Source organism: Oreochromis niloticus, linkage group LG10 (assembly GCF_001858045.2).
Source record: "Oreochromis niloticus isolate F11D_XX linkage group LG10, O_niloticus_UMD_NMBU, whole genome shotgun sequence".
Taxonomy (NCBI): Eukaryota; Metazoa; Chordata; class Actinopteri; order Cichliformes; family Cichlidae; genus Oreochromis; species Oreochromis niloticus.
Window position 1 is genome coordinate 20695016 of NC_031975.2, and position 23302 is coordinate 20718317.

Consider the following 23302-nt stretch of genomic DNA (forward strand, 5'->3'; position numbering starts at 1 on the left):
GCTTCCTCCTGTAGCCTGACAGGAAACAGGAATGTAAGCTCACTCCCCCACCCCTACTGAAAATCCTTAAGACTTGTGTCAGTTGCTTTTTCTGTCATTGCTTCCAAAAAGTCTGCGTGTGCATGAATTTCATTGTAGGAGATTATTGATGTGATTAAGAGAACTATGTCTTAGACTTGGATGTCATCCTGTACCTGTGGCTGTTTTCCTTCCTACCATGGCTCCTCATTTGTTTTTCACTGCCGTATAATTTATCAGCTGAACTGAACTTGTGATTTGGATGTGCAGAGCAGAGGGTGGTAGATTGTGATTGATTGATCTGTCCTTAATATGACAGCCATTATGTTTAGTCTGACAGCTCAGTATTAAAAGGTTACAATGGATGTAGCAGCTACTGAAGCAGTAGGGTTCTGCTACTTATATATTTTGTTCTGTTCTATAAGATTAATTTAGTAAAAATGAATATAAATATTAATTATAGGTATTTGACGCATGGCTTAAAGTGGCAGTGAACAAGTTCTGGAATAAAAATCATTTGTTACCTCAGCGCCGAGCAGGTATACAGACCTGAACATTGAGAAATACTAAATTACAGTAGAGTCCCCAATTGTGAAGGTCAGTTGTTCTATGTTAAAGCCAGCAAACCAGAAACGGAGACCATTCGTATGTACCTGTGGAAACATGTTGGTTGCAGCAGTAAGGCATAGTGAACATCAGACTACTCACAGGAGCGAGCCAGCAAGTAGGCGCTGAGTGTTTGCAGACAGGTTATGGTATCTTGTCGGCAATAGCTATACTTCTTTGTGGCCAGTTTTCCCTTGTGACTACCAGCAATATCTTGCCAACTGATTAACCAAAATTTTTTCCTAGCAACCTGTGCTTACCAGGGGGTCACTGATTAGTCTCTAGACCAGCAAACACTTGCCAACCAGTGATGGAAAACATATTTTTCCCTAGCAAATAGTAGTTGTGCAGGGGTTACTGACCAGTCTCTACGCTTGTGTGACCGAGGTCTTAGTCGCTGTGCTCAAAATGTAAATCACATTCATTTAAATGTTCTCCAAAGTTTTGACCTTTTAAAAATACTTGCCATTAAGGGCTTGATTACATGCAGAACTAAAAATGTAATCTACATGATACAGTGCCCTATATTTAAGAGAAATATCCCGAATTAATGAACACAGAAGTTTGATTAAGAGAAATGATCTAACCAGTCCTGTTGCAAGACATTTGAATGATAAACACCAAAATTCATACCTCTTCACATCCTAGAGGTAAGAATGAGAATTTTTCTGTCAGTGAGTTTTTGTGAACTGTACCTTGATCAAGGATTGATTGATGATTTTATTATTTTTAACCAGTTATTTTGCCTTGTCTCTTATTTTCGCATGGGTAATATTTATTTATTTATTTTATCAGCAAAAAAGAGAAGCATTCTAGACAACTCGTTTTGTGAGTCTGCATCCTAGAGGCACAAATGAGGACCTTTTCACAAATGTGATTCCATGTGCAGTGTCTTGTTTTCCAATCTAACTGTTGTACTGACTTCTTTTTTAATTCTTTTTAAATTCTCTTGTAATCATTTTACTATTTTTTTGTATAATTCTAACATTCTTTCATTTTGTGTATTTCTCCTATGTATTATGTTAAGATAGGTGGGGATTATGTCGTCCCCCCCCCGTTTTTATCGTTAATGGTCTAGTCCAGTATTCACTTGGGCTGTGACTTAACCAATTAACCTATCGACCAATACCATCCTGTTATACGTCAGGTGGTTTACCTATGAAGGTGTGATTGGTTCATTTGAATTTTTTTTCCCTTTTTTCTGTGTTCTGTCCTTTATTTAAACACAAATTGGTTTATATGTTACTATGACCCTGATGAAGGCCACAAGCTGAAAGGTGTTGCTCAGTTAATAAAGTTGTTCCTCTTTACCTTTAGTGTTGCTGGAGTTCCTGCGTTGTTAGTAGCTTTTTTTATATCAATAGAGTGTTTTGCACTGGTCCAGACTGTTAGCAAATCTGGACTTATAACACGCCTAATTTTGTCCTACCCCCTTTGAGCCCTGAGCGCACGTAATTTGGAAAATTTTCATTGTCATGAACCGAAGGTTCACACAAGGAGAGGACCCAAACGCCGACACCAGAATTCACAAGAGTCTTTATTAATCAGCAGAAAACATTAGGGAATGCGATTCTGGTTAGATATGGCAATGGGGAAATGGCGACTTGAGCAGGGAAGGGTGGCCCTAGGAAACTGGACCATGAAACAGGAAGTCATGCGAGGGACGGAGGAACGAGAGGAATTCTGCAACAGAAGAAGGCGGCGTTATTTTTTGGGTAAGGGTAAGGGGCAGGTAACTGAGAAGAATTTGCTGCTGAGTTTGTTTTGCTTACTTGCAGGTCCGTGGTTTGAAAGCTGTGAGGAGGGGAGGTGCGTGGGAGTTTCCAGTGTGTGGTGGGTTTCACCGATGGCAGCGCTACAGCCAGAGTGTCTGGGGTGTAGTGGCTGTTATACTGTTTTATACTGCTGGAAGACTTGTGTTTTGCTTGCAATGTTGACCCTGTGCTAACTTGCATATGACAAATAAAGATGAAACTGAAACTGATTGTTTGCAGATGGATCCCAGGTGATGTGCTGGAAGCCCCACCCCTAAGGAATGGACAGAGGACCAACTGCCACAGGTGGAAAAAGCCCCAGACACTCCCACGGACCATGACATTCATAGTGTGAAGGTAAAATTTTACATGGCTTCAATAAATACAAGGTGTATCAAAAAGAATCTTTTTCAGCTTTTAAATGATTGAAAGACGTACTGTTGGAAAGCTGGGATTCGTGAATTTCATGTTGCTGGTAGGTAGCATAACAACAGCAGTGGCTGTAGTGACTCCAGACATGCTTGCAAAAGTATGGGACGGGTTTGGACATATGCTGTGCGTCCAGAGGGGGACACATTGAGCACCTGTTTAAATTCAGCTATGCATTTGATAATTTAACCTAAGCTTCTATGTCCATTACTTATAGTTATACCAAATATAGCCTGAAATGAAATAATGATTCCTTTTGATAAACCCCATATTCAAGAGGTATTTTCTTTTTTTTTTCTTTTTTTTCTTTTTTTTTAACCTGTCCCGTTTGGTTCTTTTGCCATCAGAATTATTGTCTAAAGGCGAAGAGAGATGCCCAACGGATTTACTTTACCAAATGGACCATCCCAGCCTTGCCGTAATGGTCCATCTGATTCACCTTTTATTGTTTATTTTATTTTCACTTGCTGGATACGGGACAGACTTGACTGGTGGAAAGAAAGGGGAGAAAGAAAGAGGGAAAGAAAAAAAAAAAACCTGAGAAGAGGGACGGGGAAAAAGGGCAAAAAACAAAAACCAACAGAATAAGCAGACAAAAAAAATACATATCGATCACCTGGATCACCTGTTGAGAAAGAAAAAAGAAAGCAAGCAGAAGAAGACGAGAGTAATAAACAAGATCACAATGATATATGGGAATATGACAGTAAATACTAAATATTAAACATTATTGTGCAGCACGTGAGATCGACAGCGCACAGTGTGCTTTGAGGTAGGAGCCAAAAAGGGTGTAGTTTGTGTTTGTGATCACCCGTGTGTACACCTGTGAGCATGAACGCGCTTGTTTTTAAAAGGTTCCTTCATGTAATGATCTGCTAGAGGGTGTGGGGGGCCACTGCCCCGACCTCCAGGGCATGAAGCAGGTATGGAGGAGATCAAAACTCCAGACATCCAGAGGCCCCCAGAACACAAGAGACCAAGGAAGACCAACAGAGGGGCAGCCGCGCCACTATCCCAGAAAGAGCTGAGGAGAGTCCCAGATGAGGGGTCACTCAGCAGCCGCGGAGCAGAAGCCAGGGGGGTTGCAGTGACGTGCCCGTGAGCTCCGCTGGCAGCCAGCTGTGCCTGAGTGACCGAGCCCCGGGCCGAGAGGCCGAGGGCACCCCACCCCCGAAGTGGCCCGAGCGAGCCCCAGGCTCCAGGCCCCGATAAGCAGCCACCAAGGAGTGAGCCGGTGGGTACCTGGGCGCCCACCCCCGGACACAAAGAACCACCAATGCACCGATGTCTGAGGGCGTCTGCCACCGGGAGGGGAAGTGGTGGGGGGAGATGGGCCTCCAAACCTTGGCGGGCCTGAGATGTCCCCAGAGAGGTGGGGTCTGATACCCAACCTGACATATAGACACAGACAAACAGGCACACACAGATACAAACATCTATTCCCACCCTCATGGAAGTTTTTCCACTTAAATAAAGCCTGCAGATGAGCGGTGAGCGGTAGCTAACATTCTTTAATCAAACACAAAGGAGATTTCCTCTCTTCAGGAACTCTCTCTGCAGGAGGGGGAGATACAGGAGAGGTGGAGGAAGATCTCAGCCTGGGCGTCTATTGTCTTGTGTAGTCTGGAAGATGAGTGGATGATGGGGTGGGTGCAGTTTTCTCTGTGGTGGGGTCAGGTGGACTGTCCCGGGCTCTGTGAGGCTGGGCGGCGTTGCTGCACTGGGCCCCGGTCCGGATGGGCCTGGGCCCCCCTTTCCCTGGCGGGTTGCAGAGTATTGGGGTGCCTACTGGGGTCAGCGGGGGAGCTGGCCCCAGGGAGGGGTCACTTGCCCCTCCCTTCCTTCCCTCCCCATCTCCAGCTGCCTCCCTCTTCCCGCTCCACCACAATCACCCACACATGCAGGGCCTTGGGGTAGGGGTGTGTCACCAGGGTGCAGAGGAGACATCCCTCTGTCCCCTTCTGGCTGCCTCCGCCTCAATTTTATCCCACAACTTAGACATTCACATTACTCACACTCTCATTACACATACATATAGGATCTTGGGGGTGGGCACGCTACACGGATTCCAAATTACCATCAGGGTGTACACCTCACCCCTGGCGTCGTTGCCCACCTCTCAATTTTAAATACACGTAGACATTGAGGGCTAGCAGGAGGGGCTATACGCTTACCTGCTGCTCTGGCAGGTAGCTCCATGCCCTCCTGGGTTTTAAATGCACCTTAGAACACACATACATCAACACTACATATGAGCGGGTGGAGGGAGGTTTGGAGTCTTCCTACACCCCCGTTCTCTGCGGCCTGCTGGAGCGGGGGGGCTAGGAGGAGGAGTTGGCCGTCCGACTGGGGTCTGGAATGTGGGGCCTCCCTGCTGCTGCGGAGTCGGGGCAGTCTGCTTCTCCCCACCGCAGGGAAAAGGGTAACACCACCTGGGTCTGGGCGCAGTTTCCCCCTCCAGGGGCAAGGGTACCTAGACCCGGGGCTTAGAGTACGCTTGGGGAGTGTGATTGTGTGTACAGTGTCTCTCTATGTCTGTCTCCACGTTGGGTGAGTGTTGAGTAATTGTATATGAGAGCATGAGGGTGGGAATAGATGTTTGTATCTGTGTGTGCCTGTTTGTCTGTGTCTATATGTCAGGTTGGGTATCAGACGCCACCTCTCTGGGGACATCTCAGGCCCTCCAAGGTTTGGAGGCCCATCTCCCCCCACCACTTCCCCTGCCGGTGGCAGACGCCCTCAGACATCGGTGCGTTGGTGGTTCTTTGTGTCCAGGGGTGGGCGCCCAGGTACCCACCGGCTCACTCCTTGGCGGCTGCTTATCGGGGCCTGGAGCCTGGGGCTCGCTCGGGCCACTTCGGGGATGGGGTGCCCTTGGCCTCTCGGCCCGGGGCTCGGTCACTCAGGCACAGCTGGCTGCCGGCGGAGCTCACGGGCACGTCACTGCAACCCCCCCCGACTTCTGCTCCGCGGCTGCTGAGTGACCCCTCATCTGGGACTCTCCTCAGCTCTTTCTGGGATAGTGGCGCGGCTGCCCCTCTGTTGGTCTTCCTTGGTCTCTTGTGTCCTGGGGGCCTCTGGATGTCTGGAGTTTTGATCTCCTCCATACCTGCTTCATGCCCTGGAGGACGGGGCAGTGGCCCCCCACACCCTCTAGCAGATCATTACATGAAGGAACCTTTTAAAAACAAGCGCGTTCATGCTCACAGGTGTACACACGGGTGATCACAAACACAAACTACACCCTTTTGGGCTCCTACCTCAAAGCACACTGTGCGCTGTCGATCTCACGTGCTGCACAATAATGTTTAATATTTAGTATTTACTGTCATATTCCCATATATCATTGTGATGTTGTTTATTACTCTCGTTTTCTTCTGCTTGCTTTCTTTTTTCTTTCTCAACAGGTGATCCAGGTGATCGATATATGTATTTTTTGTCTGCTTATTCTGTTGGTTTTTGCCCTTTTTCCCCGTCCCTCTTCTCAGCTGTTTTTCTTTCCCTCTTTCTTTCTCCCCTTTCTTTCCACCAGTCAAGTCTGTCCCGTATTCAGCAAGTGAAAATAAAATAAACAATAAAAGGTGAATCAAATGGACCATTACGGCAAGGCTGGGATGGTCCATTTGGTAAAGTAAATCCGTTGGGCATCTTTCTTCGCCTTTAGACAATAATTCTGATGGCAAAAGAACCAAACGGGACAGGGTCAGCAGAGTCTCACTGAGCCTAGTGTGGCTCTCAGTTAAATACCTTCTCCAGGAACAAAAGGCAGTACACAGTTGTTTCACACCTTAAGGTTTACACCCCCTTGCTACCTCCCAGAGTCCTTGAAGAGACAAAAGACTCTCCCTCCTGTGGAGTTGTCTGCTTCCCCCAACTTCCTAAATAGACCCCCACCATTTGTCTTAAAGTATTGGTGTGAGACATGTTAAAAATCCAGTGGCACCAAGGCATTATACAATAAAATAATGTGATTAATACATAAGTAAAAGAAATTCCATTACAAGAGACACTGTACACACAATCACACTCCCCAAGCGTACTCTAAGCCCCGGGTCTAGGTACCCTTGCCCCTGGAGGGGGAAACTGCGCCCAGACCCAGGTGGTGTTACCCTTTTCCCTGCGGTGGGGAGAAGCAGACTGCCCCGACTCCGCAGCAGCAGGGAGGCCCCACATTCCAGACCCCAGTCGGACGGCCAACTCCTCCTCCTAGCCCCCCGCTCCAGCAGGCCGCAGAGAACGGGGGTGTAGGAAGACTCCAAACCTCCCTCCACCCGCTCATATGTAGTGTTGATGTATGTGTGTTCTAAGGTGCATTTAAAACCCAGGAGGGCATGGAGCTACCTGCCAGAGCAGCAGGTAAGCGTATAGCCCCTCCTGCTAGCCCTCAATGTCTACGTGTATTTAAAATTGAGAGGTGGGCAGCGACGCCAGGGGTGAGGTGTACACTCTGATGGTGATTGGAATCCGTGTAGCGTGCCCACCCCCAAGATCCTATATGTATGTGTAATGAGAGTGTGAGTAATGTGAATGTCTAAGTTGTGGGATAAAATTGAGGCAGAGGCAGCCAGAAGGGGACAGAGGGGGGGGATGTCTCCTCTGCACCCTGGTGACACACCCCTACCCCAAGGCCCTGCATTTGTGGGTGATTGTGGTGGAGCGGGAAGAGGGAGGCAGCTGGAGATGGGGAGGGAAGGAAGGGAGGGGCAAGTCACCCCTCCCTGGGGTCAGCTCCCCCGCTGACCCCAGTAGGCACCCCCATACGTATTTTCTAACAAAGTAAGCTGATTCTGACGGGGTCGGATGGGAACTTTTTTTCCCAGTTTTGAATAATGTTATATGGAAGGGCTTAATTGTCAGTGGAGTTTCTGAAGATAGGCACTAGTTTGCTCTGTGATTGATTTGTGCTTTAGTGTATTGGTCTACATTTTGCGATTCGGATACAGCCTTGGGATGCTGCCATTTTGGCAATGCTCCACGTATGATTGATTAATCTACTTTTGTGCTTTGTGTTCCAGCTGTCATGGTGGTTAATGTGTTTTGGTTATCATACCTACAGTGAGTCAGTGAATTTAATATTGATGAGGTTGTCCCTAAAATTGAGACTGAGAAAGAAAGATTGGAAACTCAACATACAGTACGGTGTAGTGAATCAAGGTGGGGAAAAAACAGAACAGCATGATAAAAATACAAGGATGCACTGCCTTGCATTTATCAAGCATGCCAACTTCAAAGCAAAAAAAACATGATATTGCAGTTGCTTAGATCTTTATTCAACACACTGAATAATATTGCTGGAGGAGTGAATCATTTACATTATTGTGCATGTGTGCAGTTTTTCCTGCTTCGAGGCAGATGCAGCACCAGCTGTTTGGAGGACCTCTGAAGTCTTTAGATGAAATTGAAAATATTGGATAGAAGGCGCGAGTTTTGACAGAACAGGTGGTGGTAAGAAAGCCAGTTGACTCCGGGGTGAGATAAAGATGCAAAGACAGGAGACATACTCATTTTTGCAGAAGCACAGAAATGTTCCATATCTAAGAAAAGATGTAAAACAATTTGTTGCAAGCCATCTGCAAATATTCATCTATGATCTATAAAAACGAGACAAGAGTATGTTTTAATGTACCTGTTGCTGTAGCTTTAACTGCTGCATAAAGAAAGCAGAAGAAAATATGGATGATAGGTACAAGATACAACTTTGTTCTTTCTTGTTACTTTTAAAATATATAAACCTTTAAATTACTTGTTTGGTTTTAATTCTCAAATCCTTTCACTTCTGTCACTGAGTCTGTTTTAATGAAGCCTAGAATGAGAAGCATTGTAAGCATTTTTCAAAAGCAGCCTTGGAGTGTTTCATCTCCCCTCAGAGAGCACTCAGCTATGTTTTCCACAAGGTTAACTGGTGAACTCACACAGACAAACTGAGAATGAAGATTTCTGGACATAGTGAATCATACTGTGAATCTGCTGTGACACAAAACCTAAAATTAAAAGACACCATTATCATTTGTTACAAGGGACATTACATATCCCTGAATACTGGTTCTTTATCAAGCTAAAAGCTATGAAATTCCTAGAAGGGTCAAAGAAATACAGCATTTATTTTAAATTAAGTGGCCTATCTGTTAGTGCTCACTTGCACTGCAAATAAAATGTATTTCTCCACTGGCTCAGTTGTTCTCATTTGGCTATAAAACTATCCACTGGTCCAAATAAAAGACACATCTGTCCAAAGAGAATCATTTTAACACTGTCATTAAGTCCTACAGTTCTTTAGCCTCTCTAAATGGGTGCTAGCTGGCTGCTTCTGGCTGGAACTGGCAAGGGACTCATCCCAATTATTTCTTAGGACTGAAATAATTGGGATGCCATTAAACTGCCCTCAACAGTTGCTGTTAATAAAGCTCTGTTCAACAAAATACCCCAAAGACATTGTCTATTGGATAATTTATACCTCTGCTCTCACATAAACAAGTTACCTTTAAATAAGTAATGGGCCGCTAATTAGCTCCAGAACGTCACTCTTTTCAGCAAGGACGGTTGGTTTGAGGCTGATGATACACAATAGGGTAAAACAGAGAAGAGGTGTGCGAGCCAGAATCTGACAGGCAGAGGAGTGATTGCAGTGGATGAGTAGATATTATGACATGTATTTGATTCATCAGCAGGCTTAAAGGTTTTAACTTTATTATTTAACATTTATTAGATTCAGTAAAAATGATTTGCTGTAAGGTGAGTTTCACAAAGGTATTCAACTCTGAATATCTTAATTTTAGGATTAGGGAAAAGATAAATTTAATATATCCATGTAAATCGCTTGGGCAAATGACATAGAATGTAATTACATAACCCGAATACGACAAAATCAGCAGATGACATAATACCATGCACCAGGCTTTAATTATAATCAGAATTTATCTAAACTATAATCTGGACTTCTTAAAGAAATAATTTACATTAGTGATGAACCACGTTATTAATATTGAGGGTTTTTTTGTTATTTGATCATTGATTTTTTTATTTTTTTATTTTTTATTTTTTTAGACCTCTGCTTAAATATGGAAAAACAACAAATGGAGCTTTACCTAGGTCTCCCCCCTCATGATCACACACCTGAAGCCCATTACACACCTGGTCGGAGTTGAGCTGAAGACAGCTGGGCTGCTTAAGGCAGACCTTTCCCACTGTTGATGCCAGATCATTGCACCACACTATATAGTAAAGTCTGGCTTGTTGTGTCAACTGTATTGATAAGATTACTCTTTTGACTTACGTGGATATTCTGTGCTCAGATACCAAACACTGGTGGATAAACTGTGCCAGAGACAACAGTAGCTAATATTGGAGAATTAGAGGAGGAAGGAAAGAGGTCAAGTGAGATCGTGCATGGACTGAAGGATTTGATAGATCACCAGCCTGTCCTGTTTGCACACAGCTTGATGTTCTGGCAAGGGACACTATGTTTTCATCCTTCAGCTTCAAATTAACATCCTGAACTTTACTATTGTGTCTCACACTTGTGTCCAGGTTAACACTTGAGCATAAGATAACCTTTAAGATAACCTTTATTAGTCCCACACGTGGGAAATTTGTTATGATGCATGATGCAAATACAAAACACCAGAAGTGGCAAAAATGTTCCTGTGTTTTCTTCATGTGAGAGATAAAACAACAGCCAATCCATAATTTTGACATGACACTGGGACACTCCCACCTGGAGGGCTGCTTATTTAAACTGAGGGAATAAGTTACCTGACACTGGGGGAAAAAAATTGGTCAATTTTAGTGTTACGGGATGACATTAATGTGACAATTTAATACTACCAGTACTTTTTTTTTTTCTGGACCTGCACTGTAAATGTCCAAATCAACAAAATGTAAGACTCACGTCTGGTAGTTAAACAATTTCTTGTTCTTCACGTCCTGCATGGTGCCATTATTTACAGATGCAGATCAAAATTACATGATGTCCATACTTTTGAAAGCATTTATCCTGGCAGCAGTGTAGGATGAGGAACCATCAACAAGGTGCTCATAGATGTCACCAAACTGGAGCTACAGGAGAGATGTTGCCAGATGTTTTCAGGGATTTAAATAAAGCTACCAGGGCAGAATATAGATCACAAGTCCCCCCCAAATCATAGCTTCTCCTCATATCTTTTTATCTTCCATGGACAATTGAGTCAAGTAGTCTTGGCTCAAGACAGGTGGGGAAAAAAAAGAACACCTTTTATCCTGCAGCACCACTGACTGTCTGCTGTTGGCTGTTATGGAAAAGTAATGTTTTGCCTGCCAGGGTAGCGAGTCAGTCACGTTACTGAAAACTATAAATTGTCTACGCACCTATTTTTAATAAAAAAGGGGTAAAATTGTTCTGGGATGAACAGTAGATTTACTGTTTTGTATAATCTGCCATTTCATTTTTATGTGTAACAAAATGTCTGCACACTTTTCATAACCCCAAGTAACATGATTAAATTAGTTTAATATTTCATTTATAAGGCCAAATTGTTCATGATGAAAAGTAACCCTTTGTCTCCACTTGTGCTTCTTGCTTGAACACACTTCAGTTCGTACTGAATATCATACTCCACAGCAAGTAGGTCACTGCACATTGACAGCTGATATCAGTGCAGCTGTTAGTGCATGACTTTTTTTCACAGCCTCATAATGATGCTGTGTGTCATTGTAAATGGGGTATAAAATATATGGTGTCCTTATGATATTTAGAGTCAAAGGCTTTGACCATAAATAATAACGGAACAGCTGGATATGTGCATTTTTCCTCACATGAATCCAGCCTCATTTCACACAAATGAACACAGGCACATAAACTGCACTTCCCTCATGTATGCTTGGTGCACATGCTCGCAGACACACACATACACTACATGCTTAGGTTCACTTTCACTGTGTGTTGTGCATTTTGAATATATTGATTGAAACTCAGTTTTTTATTTGAATGAAAAATGACACCACAGAGCCTCTGGCACCGTTACACTATAGAAAAATGTGTGTGATGTCCAATCTTTAGCAGTTATTTCCATTACCTTTAGATAATGGAAATACTGGTTGCAGAGTGAATGGATCCCATTTTAAAAACTCCTGAAGTCTGTGTATCATTTAGCATAACTCATTAAGTACGTCAGACCCTCCCTGACCTGGTCTGCCTTTACAGATTTCCTAATACAAATGTATATCTATATCTAGATGGATAGATATATAGAGAGATGGAGAGATCTATATAAATCCTATATTTCCTAAATGGTATTCCATTCTATATTTATGGAAATAAATATAGAATGGCATGAACATAACACAGAACCTTAGAATATAAACATAATAATATAATTTGGTTGTTTAATAATTATCTAATTCTGAGTGCTCGATTGATTCATCATCAACTGATATTTCAAACATCACAAAGTGCTTGTCCAAAATAGCACTTAGCTGCCTGTACAAATGACCTGTCTAAATTACGAATATAACGGCATATCTAAGTACAGCCTTCATAAAAGCCTATCCAGTGATGCCTTTATCATCTAATCCATGTCATTGTCTTGCTGAATAGAGAACAATTTTACTTTAATTTTCTCTTTTACTGGTTCTGAGAAATACTACCACAGCATGATGCTGTCACCACCCTGCCCCGAGGCACTTTATATAATAAGTATTTGAACGTAATTGAATTAAACTCCCTGAGAAGTGTCCAGGAAGCGTCCCGGTGGTTCTTTCACTTAGCTGATGACACTTGATCATGGAAATACTCTAAAACTTAGAAATCCAATTTTTTGTACAGAATAAACTGCCTTTAGACCCATTAATATGCCAACATATCCTGCAGTCTGGGAATCAAGGCAGATTAAACCACATTCCACATTTGATTCAGCTATTAATCAAGCTGACATCACAGTACATTGCACTAAATAATGGCAGCAGAGGATTCAAATCCTTCATAGCCCCTTTCAGCTGTACATAAAATAACTGTAAAAGAGAAAGGACAGGAGTAAGTGCTTTTCAATAACATGACAGGTGCAAATACTTGAATGTGACTGAGAATGCACATTTTTTTTTTTTTTTTTAAAACTGAGAGCATCTCTTTCACTAGTTGTTTAAAAGTCAAAGTAAAGGCTTAGATCTTTGAAATCGGTATTGATGAAAAGCTAAATAACAGCACCAAACCCCTTGACTCCCTGAAAGTCAATTTCATGTTGAACTAAGTAGCTGGCTCCTCTGAATCCTGACAGCGTCTGTTGGGATGGTTGTGCTGTGTTTCCTCTTTTCCTTGGCACACCTTTAATTGCTTCTTAAGCTCTGTAAAAATCTTAGTCCCTGGTTCAGTCACTGAATTGATCCACAACAAAGCAAGAAATGCACATCTCCCCTATAGATTTACACCAACAATATACACTAACAGAAAAGCAAATGCTGTCCCTGGCTTGGCTAAAATGTATAGAGAATTTCAGATGGTTTAGTAAACCTGGGAAACTTTTTTCCAGCTCACTAAACCATACAGTAACATCAACAGAATTATGTTACTGTTAAGTAAGAAGAGTATTTTGTATTTTTTTTTGACTCGCAAGTAATTCTCTTTGGAGCACAAATGAATCAAAGTTTGAGGTCTATCCTAAAACTTAAGCCACGCCAGGGATGAAATGTGCAAAAGGTAGGAAAACAGCTGCAGAAGAATGGGATCAGGTTTGACAGTGAAAGTAAAGTTGGATGACAGTGAATATTTGTGTAAGTGCTCTCCAGCTCAAGAGAAGAAAGGAGAGGCTAGACAAACAGTTAGTGGCTTTTAAAATGTCAGTCCGTGAGAGCTTGATAAAGCAAACCTACACAGATTTTGAGCATACTAACACTGTTTTTGTAGGTTTTAAAAGTAGAAACATATCTGCTACTTCATGTTCCTTTATCAAAAAAAGGAAACTTGGAAAATGTATGTTTAAGCAGATGGAACCTGAGGTGAGCAAACTATTACTAATTACTTACACTGCCTCTTTCCCCATCATTAAGTCACTCATCAAGTTGGAGAATTCTGCTGCTGGCGCTCAGAGCGCTGCACAGTAAATGAAAAAAACAAAACAAAACAAAAAAACCTAAATGAGGACGAACATGGAAGGAAGGAAAATCCTGTTTAGTCCTCCTGACTAAACAGGATTGACTAAACGACTAAATGATTATTTTAAAAAATGACTGAGGGTTAAAGATTCAAGTTTATATACAATGCTGTTGGACTAACACTGTCAAATACATACACACTGGCACTACTGTAGCAAAGATACTGTTGACACTTTCTCACAAAAATCAAATGACTTCTAGCATATTGCAGTGTTTCTCTAGTCTGTAAATGATGGTGTTTTCAACTGTAGAGGTTTTATATGACATATTTTACCACACCTGCAGGATACAGAATAGTAGAGAGTATAATAGAATTCATGTGCTAAATTTTTAAACCAAACAATCTTATTTCTAAATCTAACTTTGTCTGTGCCTTAGCAGTATTGTTAGTGCAAAACATACATTACCAAATAGTGACGGAGAATGAAAATTACATTACAAAAGTATAAAAATAAATACAAAAATAATGATCTGGGACAGGATTCAAACACTTTCCTTCTAGTTGAATCTCAGTGGCTGATGGAATGCTCTGTGCTCATATTGTTCAACGTCATAGAAGCAACAATGGTTTTTGGGGAGATCACAAAAACTTGGAGCATTCAGACTGAAAGATTGTGGTGTAGTGTCTGTGTTTGTCCATTATGGAACAATATAAGAAATAAAACTGTAATACACAATGTCCATTTTCATTACAGGCCCAAACCGACACGTGAAATCATCTGGATTGAAACAGAAACAGTCCATTATGTTTGTGGCTGCCAAACCTTTACTAGTCTTTCCTGAGTTAGGCATGTATTCTAACTAAACATTATTGCTGATTCACTGAGGCACAAGTGTGAATCTAGTAAGTAAAAGGGGAGAGGTGAGTCAACAGAGTGGCTGTTAATTGCATGCCTCCCTACAGCCTCATTAATGTTATTGCAAAGACGTCTACATAGTCAAATAAGAGCATGGGTCTCAGGGAAAAACAAAAAAAAAACCCCAAACAATCCTGCCAACTTTCAATCAGATGTAATGGGTCATAACTATAAAGCTCCACCACCTCACTGAGGTGATTTACTGCTAACATGAACAGAGCAATGAGAAATTTATTCAGACTATATTAGACATAAATAAAGTGGGTTGTTTTCTGACTTAGACATTTTCTCATTATGTCTTCAATCAGTGTTGACTTTGTGGTTAATGAAGAAATATTTATAGGCAGAACGCGGACATACATGCACTGAATTTAAAGTATGTCTGTGAACAACATGTGTTATATGTATATCACCCATTCAGAATTAGTTGACATCTGGATAGTTTCATCCCGTGTTTGTGAGCAAAGATTTACTCTAAGAGTTATTTTGTTCTCCACCTGTGGGTGACATTACATGGAGAAAAAAAAGAAAGTAAATCTGGTAGGAAAAAACACCCAAATAAATACCAACATTTCTACTGGAGTTGCAGCATATAGTATCTATTATGGCCCAAATTGGGTCATGCAACCCAAGCACAATAGCAACAAATGGATGAAAAAAAGAATCAAGTTGTTTGAATGGCCCAGTCAAAGACCAGACCTCGACCCAACTGATGCTGGAGTGAGATCTTAACAGAACTCTGTATAAAAACCTCAATTAACTCAAGCAACATTGTAAAGATGAGAAAAGAACAAAAGACCCATACTGTTAGGTCCCCAGAGTAGCAATATAAGAATTTTGTATTAGGTCATATTAGACATAGATCTAATGCAGTGATTATAATCTGCTATTGTTTGGTTTCACATGGCACTCTGAAATGAAGTATTAGCCCACTGGGCCCAGTCCCCATGAATGGATCAGCTTAACATTTGCTCAGTCTGTCTAATTTGTAATTACGAAATGTTGTAAAAAAAAAAAAAAAAAAAAAAAAATCAGATATGTTTCCAATTAACAGTTGTTTTCTTGGCACTAATTAATGAAAAAACGTATCAGCAGGTAAAGTATAAATGTATAGTGAAGCAGATTATACTTGGGAAGGAATTTGAGCTAGATAGTGGGAGACCAGACCAGTATAATTAATCTTGTAGGATTGCTGGCAGATTGATTAGCCAGAAAAGATTGTAGGTGATATGGGACCTAGTTGTTGCAATGAACCATAATGTCTGCATTATTTCATTTAGTTCCGCTTAATGTACCGAGAATATGGCACATTCATGTTTCTTGGCATGGAAAATTAATTGAAAGCTCTTCCAGACTCATGTATCATGGTTTGAAAAAATTACTCTGGAGTGGAAGTCACATTTTTTAACTTCATAGGAAGAAGTGAACACTTTAGAGCCTGACCCTCACCTTACAGTAAAGCATTTTTACAGGGTTAAGCTAACCTTAAGCATAATAGAGTCTAATATTGCAGATCAGAATCACGAGGCCTTAGAGCCAAAGACACTTGCATAAAGATAGAAAAATAAAAAATAGGACAGAAGGGGACATGAAATGGTGCTATTGAGAGCCAAACAACAGACATAAGGTACTCAGTACCTTATAGCAGCTCTCTTGGCAACCTGTGCCTACAGCAATAAAAGTTAAATATGGTTCAGGGTCTTCAGTGCTCAGTTTCGATAGTATGGCCCTCAAGGTCTTTATGACATGACAGATTTTATTCATTACGTTCTTTGTATGTGAAGAGACAGTTTATCACTCTATCAGCACAAACTACTGGAGCAGTATAGAAGTAACACTCAGGAAACCCCTAATAAAGGAATACTAGAAAATGAAAGGTACTCCGTACATGCGGATGTTGCTTAGCTGATAAAATTGTGAAGCCAAGAAAAAGGATAGTATGGGCTGGGAAATTGTTCATTAACACATCTGTTGTTTGTAGATTTTAGCAACTGTTTTTTTTTTTTCCTTTGGTCTTTCTATTTGGTGAAAAATGGGTGCAATAAGATCCAGTAAAATGTCAAAGTAAGCTGATGAACTCACTGTTCACACATTTATAGTAAGTTCATCAGCTTTTCTGGAAAGATGCAGTTTGTGGAAGAATAAAATGTTTATTTAATTTAAAACATATTTGACAATATAGAACACAGATTATTAAGAGCTGGAGAGATATGGTGTTCAACTGACAGCCTTGAAAAAATATACTAGTTGTGGGGTTTCACAAGGGCCCTAAATTAAACATGTTAAAACCTTTAAAATGTGCTTTGTCTCTGAAAAGTCTGGATTATTTATACGTTATGTATAAATAATATATCATAAAATTGAAAGAAAAAAAGAGCATGAATTAAAATGCATTTAATACATAGTCTTGTTCCCCAATAGTTCCCACTAATCTGATTTATTTGCTACCGAAGAAAACTGCAAGAATTATAAATTGTTCTGATAATTCAGAACATTCGACTGGACTAATAATTAAACTACATGCGTAAAATTTTATGATATTGTTTTTCAACACTAAACTGATAATGTGAAAAGTAGAAAGTATTCTACTTACAAACTGTAAGAGGCTATTTGAATGAGGGTGCACATTTGAACATGGCAGATTCAGTGTGAATCAGTGAGGATTCAGATAAGCACAGGTCAGGACAAATATTAAAAAAAAAATCCAAATGTTTTAAAAAAGATGTCAAACTGATTATAAAACTGATGTGTGATTATCATTGTTTGTTTTATCTACTTTTACATTTATTTTTGGTGAAAAAGGTGGGTGTATGAAAAGCTTCAGTCCGTTATCCTGTTAGTCGAAACAAGTCGACTGATTATATACAGTCATCAGAATAATGTATAATATATAATATAAATTATAATATCAGAAACATATGAAGAGTTTATACACATACTATGAAATAAAAGCAAGAACAACTACTGCAGATAAAATAACGGTGTGAGAGGAAAAGCACTGTGCAGTAGTTTAGTGTTGAAAGCGCTGTCTGAATGTATGTGTTTGAATATGTGTACTTTAAATGTTTTGATCAGTAAAAATGAAAAAGAGTTACCATACTAATGAAGTGACAGGAATAAAAGTTGGAAAAAATGACAGCTGTGTGGGATGCTTGGGATCATTGTTCTGTTGCATGACCCAGTTTCAGCCAAGCATCAGCCATCAGAGAGATGGCCTCACATTTGACTATAATTTAGTATACAAGGAAGTTCACGATCATCTCAGTAACTGAAAGATTTGGACTTGGACCTGGTCCTGAGGCTGCAAAACAAGCCCAAATCACCACCCTTCCACCACCAAACTTGACAGTTGTTGTTAGGTGCTGTTTTGATATGTTGTATTTAGTTATCAGCAAATGTGGTGCAGTCTATTATGTTCAAATATCTCTACTCATCTGGCCAAAGGACGTTGTTCCAGAGGTCTTGGGGTTTGTTCAGATGCACCTTTGCAAAACTAAGCTATACTGCCACGTCCTTTTCAGAAAGAAGAGGCAACCCTTTTAAACAAATCATACTTAATCAGCCTTTCTCTAATTGTACTGTCATGAACTTAAACATTTAACATACTAACTGAGGCCTGTAGAGTATGAGATGTAGCTCAGACTCTACAGGCCAATTTGTTTCAGAGCAGTAAACTGCAAAAATCTCTGCTTTTGTTGAGTCAAGTGTTTAACAACCTTTATACTTGCAAATTATAACCTTATTTTCAGTCTCCTTGATTACCCTTTTTGCATGGCCATAGTCCAATGTCTTTATTTTAAGTCTGTCCCAGCTGTCTACTGGTGGCACTGCCAAACTTCACTCACTGGTCGAAGAAATAAAGCGTTCATTTCAAGGGTCAGTCTCATTTTAATTTTGTTCAGATCATTACAGATAGTTCTTCTGGTGCACCTTCATCTTCAGGCATATAGCTTGTTATGTTTATTTATTGTTTCATTCATGCCATGAAAAGCCATTTTATTCTGCACTTTTAGGCTCTCAGACCAGATCTGATTGTATCTTGTTCAGGTTTATCAGTCATTTCACTTGGTTGCTGCCAGAGTAGCGCTAAAATTGACTGAAGCTTTGGAAAGCCTCCCAATATATTCAACCCGCATCTCAAATGAATCCCCTGGTTGGGGACCCAGTGGTCAAACCTTTCTGCGGACATATCGAGCACATTATTGATTTTTAACACTTCACTTCATCTTCATCAAATAGCACTGAGGCCTGAGTGCTCCAACATGGACAGCTTTGTCCATCCCCCTCCCTCTTTCCCTCTTTCTCTCCATCTATTTCTTGATGTCCTAGCTTGGCTTTCTCCATCCTGTCCCCTTCCCACTCCTCCATCCCTCCCTCATATTCTCTGATTCGTATAGCTATTACCCAGGGGAGGGTATCGACATGACCAGCACTGAATCAACTTTCTGCTCCTGTTGACACACTCTCTATGTGTCTCGCATACTATACATCTAGAGGTCAGTGAACAAACAGACCAAAATAACAGTGTAGATGCTGTACTATACCAACATCCGTGAGTAATAATCTGCCATTCTGTCTCATGTTGAGCGTCGAACTCAACTCATCTCTGTTCTGTGTGTCCTTTTCACCTTCGTCCTCCTGATTGCAAACTGGAAATCAATCTGTCTCAAACGATGTCTCAATTCCTAAAATGCATAGAGAGGAAGTAAAGAGAGAGATATCCCTGTGCATTCTTGATTATATCTTTTGCATAAGATGTGTGACTGACAGTGGAAATATTCCAACCATGGGAGGACAGGGATTAAATTTAATTAGTTATTTAAGATAATCAGCTGTACAATGAAATATTTACATGACAAAATACCTTCATATACTACACTATATCCATACATTTGACATATTATCCAGTTCTGCATTATGAACTAAAGTTTGTTTAAATGCGAGCTCCAAAAGCAGGGATATCTAAATGTGTTAAATGCATGTTGCCGTGACTCCTCAGTCTCAGTTGGGGACTAAGATGTAAGTGAAACAAAACAGTCGAGGACTTACAAGTGCAAGCGTTATTTATTTATTAATTATTTTTGCCTAAATTAACTATGCCTAAATTATTTATATGTACTATTGCTGTGTGTTGCTTGCTGTCACTAATTGTGGTGATTTATAAGCAAATACCTACGAATGGAACCTGAAAGCTAAACTATTTTGGAAAAAACAACAACAGTGTTGTACCATTCAACGTGAAAATTCTGTCCCCCAGTAAAGTCACAAAGCAACGGCTTACGTTATTTTGTCTTTCACAAACAAGGACATACAGTGTGGAAAATGCGAGATGGTACAACAGATTCTAGCATAATGGATTTGTGTCCCCTTTGTAGTTTATTCACAGCATTTTGGCAACAGCTGAAAAGTCTGACAAGTTACCTTTGATTGAACCTCTGCTAAATTAATCTTTAAGGGAATGTCACACCAATGTTTCTCTCCAGGGGGACAGGGATTTTTTTTTCCCTTCTGGTAATTGAAAAGCGTAGATTACTTTTGTCAGGAAAGGGAAGTTAGCAAGATGTTTTATAGAGGAAGAAATTCAGACGAAACTGGCGAGAAACATCACGACTTACACACAGTATGTCAATTTGGATACATCTGTTTTTACACTTGTAGTATACAATACCTTTTTAATGGCACGTGCACTTTAAAAAAAAGTGTGGAAAATTCAAAATAATCGAGGCAACAGAATTAAATGGCTTTTTTGTATATTTTTCTCGATTTTACTGAGATATACACATTCAGTTCTGGCAACTTGAATTTTCTTATTCACCTCACTAAAATATACCTCGGAGTTTAAAATAACATTCTAAAACCAGACATAACTTTGTTTTTAAAAATGTTGCCTCTCTTTTCTCTTTTTTTCCTGCAGATTGATCTGAATATTTTGGTTTGGCACAGGTACATACTGTATGGAAATGGGATGTAACCGTCCCATTTATCTGAGCTTGGGACTGGCAGGGATAGTACACTACCCTGTGACTACCTCTCACTTGTTAAAAAATATCCTAACCCCTATGCAAACATATAATGATTTGTCTGTATCCTCTTCATTTTATTTATTCATCATTATACCAACAAAAATATCCTTGAAATTTCATGTATCTTGATAGTGATTTGGCATGTTTACCTAATATGTGCGGAGTCCTAGTTTACTATGAGGAAGTTAAAGCCCAACCTCTATTTATAGTATGATATAGAATATATAAGTAACCTATCTGACAGTTATAAATAGATGATTAATGCTTAATTATCACTCACAGTGATGGGAGAGTGTATTTTATTTTGTTTGTTTGTTTTTTCAGATTTCACAACACTTGATTTTGCAGAAAATACTACTATCTACTTTTACGCAATATCATGGTCTGTGTTACTTAACATGCGGAAAGATCGTTTTTGGAATTGAAAATGGTACAACATTCTGGGACTATTGCAATTTATTATATAACCATGTGTAACTATTGCAACTGTTATACAATGCCCTCGCTGTTATCATAACAAATCCCAACTACTGTCTATAATTATCAATATTAATTTAACATTAATTACCATTAATAACCCTTAATAACTACTTGGTACATTCAGAGTGGTATTACGAAACCTTATGTGTGTGGGATTAGCACATGTGTTTCTCACACTCATTGAAATGGCTGCTTAGGTGCCCTTACAATCTTATGACCTCCCCAACCCCTCTGTTGATCTCCATTTTCATTTCAGTGAGGTCAGATCAGAAATCAATTGTAATTGTTTTTATTTTTAGGCTTTTTAGTTACACTGCAGGGGTTTGTGCTTACAGATGGAGATCTTGTATCATTGTCAAAGCACCCTCTGAACTCCGTATGACCTGTGTTTCTTTTGTGCACCATATATGATCACTCTTATGTCAAAATGGGTGAATTAGATTGTGTTTTAATTCCCAGTTCAGCCACAGAGCCACACAAATAAGGTGAAAAAATAAAAACAAAAAAGATGCCAAAAAACAAAAGGGAAAAAACCCCCACTAGAAAAACATGAGAGAAGAACATCAGAGTGCACTGTGGGTCTTTTCTTTTCGTGTCTCCAGATCACTTTGGTGTGACTGTTTGTCCCATCTTAATTGTTCCCCCCTGTGTCTCGATGTTCAGTCAGCCTTTTGTGGATGTATATGTTGGTTCTTCTGTTTATTGTCAGATCGTCTGTTCACTATTTCGAATTCCTGTTTATTTCAAAAGTGAGGATGAGAAGAAAAACGAAGATTCAACTTCTGTTTATTCGCTATTTACTTTTACGTGACACTTCCTTTATTTCTCTTTAGGTAGCACTTATGAGTTCAGTAGGACAACCTGCCGCAGTCACTATTTATATATACAACTAATTATGCAAAAAACAAACAACAGGATTTGAGGTGAGTGCTTTTGTATTGTTGGTGGAAAATTAACCAGACCCTGGGCGTTTTAACTCTGCTGTCACTATGTTAAGTTTTTTGTGAGTCTTTTATACCAAAGGGCATTATCAACAGCAGAATAAGTGCACGCCCTGGTCCACAGCATCTTAATGTGGTATGCTTCACTGGCACATTCATTCCATATTCTGAGACAGCTTTGCCCACAAGGCCACAATCGTTTCCCACAGCGCTAGAGGACACAACGTGACTCTTATTTTGCAATCTGTGCTTAAAGAAGCATGAAACATCTCATCAACAGAAAATGGCTGCAGTGGCTCGGATAGTGTGTCACTTTCCTCCACACTTCCATAACATAGGCTGCGGCAAAAACCTTGAAAATATGTTTTTACTCTGTGTCACTTTTTGTGGGCAACAACCGCCTAAGAGGCGTGACAAATCGTAAGGCCTCAGTGTCACAGAAGGATTTTCTTCCTGTCCCTTCTCTGTGATGGTTATAAATAGAGGTCTGTTTTACTTCACCATCTCCTCCCAGATCTAATGAAGATGGGTGAACTGTCGCTTTCCCCACAAATCCCATATTGCATGTCAATGAAATCACTTAATAACATTTCTTTCTCCCTCCTGCGCACCATCGTGCAAAGTTGATGGGATGATCATGGGGCATGTAGCGCATCAAACGCATTTGAGCTGCTTTTACCCTTTGCATTTCTAGGGCACATTTCCCATGGCAGTCCTTTTAATATAGGTTTATTGCACTTATACAAAACTCAGTGTACATGTAGTCAAATATCATGGTGTCTTCAAGCATTCCATTTTAAGTACAAATTGTGCAGTGAAGAGGAAGGCATGTGGTACGATACGCACACCACAGCTGGGACACTAAATCTGAAGTCCATATTTAAGAAGGAAGAAATAATTTGAACCGATTCGTGGCAGTAATTAACAAAAAACAATTAACAAAAAAAATGACACTGTAAGCATCCTAACACCCAGATTTTTCATGCCTCTCAGGTTAAATTACCTGAATAAAAACACCTTTAGAAAAGATTTTAGGCAAAGTGGAGAAAGTGCACATGGAATATTTTTTAATT

General features: G+C 40.3%; 1 long non-coding RNA gene across 1 annotated transcript; it reads left to right on the forward strand.

The window, feature by feature from the left end:
• Positions 1-1904: 1904 nt before the first annotated feature.
• LOC102078304 (uncharacterized) lies at positions 1905-9717 on the forward strand. The gene is made up of 3 exons (XR_266273.4): positions 1905-2339; positions 2619-2735; positions 8140-9717. It is a non-coding gene; the product is annotated as an uncharacterized LOC102078304 (long non-coding RNA).
• Positions 9718-23302: the final 13585 nt, after the last annotated feature.